Genomic DNA, 2,500 nt, shown 5'->3' with positions numbered 1-2,500 from the left:
GAATGAAAGACACAGGTCTGCCACAAGCATGGAATGAGAGCGCCGCCTGTCATGAGCCAAAGGTGCATCCTGACGTGGCAAATCAGATGATGCCGCAGGCATCCACTTACTATAATCACAATCAACAAACCGGCCGCCCCGCCCCGCCCCCCATTAAACCTTTCCTTACAACAATGTGTACCTTAACCTAACCTATATCGTACCGTAACCTAACCTATATCGTACCGTAACCTAACCTATGTCGTACCGTAACCTAACCTATGTCGTACCGTAACCTAACCTATGTCGTACCGTAACCTAACCTATGTCGTACCGTAACCTAACCTATGTCGTACCGTAACCTAACCTATGTCGTACCGTAACCTAACCTATGTCGTACCGTAACCTAACCTATGTCGTACCGTAACCTAACCTATGTCGTACCGTAACCTAACCTATGTCGTACCGTAACCTAACCTATGTCGTACCGTAACCTAACCTATGTCGTACCTTAACCTAACCTATGTCGTACCTTAACCTAACCTATGTCGTACCTTAACCTAACCTATGTCGTACCTTAACCTAACCTATGTCGTACCTTAACCTAACCTATGTCGTACCTTAACCTAACCTATGTCGTACCTTAACCTAACCTATGTCGTACCTTAACCTAACCTATGTCGTACCTTAACCTAACCTATGTCGTACCTTAACCTAACCTATGTCGTACCTTAACCTAACCTATGTCGTACCTTAACCTAACCTATGTCGTACCTTAACCTAACCTATGTCGTACCTTAACCTAACCTATGTCGTACCTTAACCTAACCTATGTCGTACCTTAACCTAACCTATGTCGTACCTTAACCTAACCTATGTCGTACCTTAACCTAACCTATGTCGTACCTTAACCTAACCTATGTCGTACCTTAACCTAACCTATGTCGTACCTTAACCTAACCTATGTCGTACCTTAACCTAACCTATGTCGTACCTTAACCTAACCTATGTCGTACCTTAACCTAACCTATGTCGTACCTTAACCTAACCTATGTCGTACCTTAACCTAACCTATGTCGTACCTTAACCTAACCTATGTCGTACCTTAACCTAACCTATGTCGTACCTTAACCTAACCTATGTCGTACCTTAACCTAACCTGTATTGCGCCTTAACCTAACCTGTATTGCGCCTTAACCTAACCTGTATTGCGCCTTAACGTAACCTGTATTGCGCCTTAACGTAACCTGTATTGCGCCTTAACGTAACCTGTATTGCGCCTTAACGTAACCTGTATTGCGCCTTAACGTAACCTGTATTGCGCCTTAACGTAACCTGTATTGCGCCTTAACGTAACCTGTATTGCGCCTTAACGTAACCTGTATTGCGCCTTAACGTAACCTGTATTGCGCCTTAACGTAACCTGTATTGCGCCTTAACGTAACCTGTATTGCGCCTTAACGTAACCTGTATTGCGCCTTAACGTAACCTGTATTGCGCCTTAACGTAACCTGTATTGCGCCTTAACGTAACCTGTATTGCGCCTTAACGTAACCTGTATTGCGCCTTAACGTAACCTGTATTGCGCCTTAACGTAACCTGTATTGCGCCTTAACGTAACCTGTATTGCGCCTTAACGTAACCTGTATTGCGCCTTAACGTAACCTGTATTGCGCCTTAACGTAACCTGCATTGCGCCTTAACGTAACCTGCATTGCGCCTTAACGTAACCTGTATTGCGCCTTAACGTAACCTGTATTGCGCCTTAACGTAACCTGTATTGCGCCTTAACGTAACCTGTATTGCGCCTTAACGTAACCTGTATTGCGCCTTAACGTAACCTGTATTGCGCCTTAACGTAACCTGTATTGCGCCTTAACGTAACCTGTATTGCGCCTTAACGTAACCTGTATTGCGCCTTAACGTAACCGATATTGCGCCTTAACGTAACCTATATTGCGCCGTAACGTAACCTATATTGCGCCGTAACGTAACCCACATTGCCCCTTAACGTAACCCACATTGCCCCTTAACGTAACCCACATTGCCCCTTAACGTAACCCAACACACGTTGGGCCTTAACCCAACACACGTTGGGCCTTAACCCAACACACGTTGGGCCTTAACCCAACACACGTTGGGCCTTAACCCAACACACGTTGGGCCTTAACCCAACACACGTTGGGCCTTAACCCAACACACGTTGGGCCTTAACCCAACACACGTTGGGCCTTAACCCAACACACGTTGGGCCTTAACCCAACACACGTTGGGCCTTAACCCAACACACGTTGGGCCTTAACCCAACACACGTTGGGCCTTAACCTGCTCTGTAATTGTCATACGACGCGTTAAATTAGTGTAGTGTTGCCTAACTGCAACCCCCGCAATATAGTTTGCTACTCGCACTGCCCGGTCCCCAGTGTATCGCTTCATGTTAAACACCTTGCAGCTATACACTGTAATGTGGATGGCAGCAGGACGTACATGCTCAATGCCCTTTGCAGTTGTTCATTGGCAT

This window comes from Schistocerca americana, unplaced genomic scaffold (genome assembly GCF_021461395.2).
Source record: "Schistocerca americana isolate TAMUIC-IGC-003095 unplaced genomic scaffold, iqSchAmer2.1 HiC_scaffold_197, whole genome shotgun sequence".
In the NCBI taxonomy this organism is placed as follows: Eukaryota; Metazoa; Arthropoda; class Insecta; order Orthoptera; family Acrididae; genus Schistocerca; species Schistocerca americana.
The sequence above is the reverse complement of the archived record's forward strand: the minus strand, read 5'-3'. Positions refer to the sequence as shown.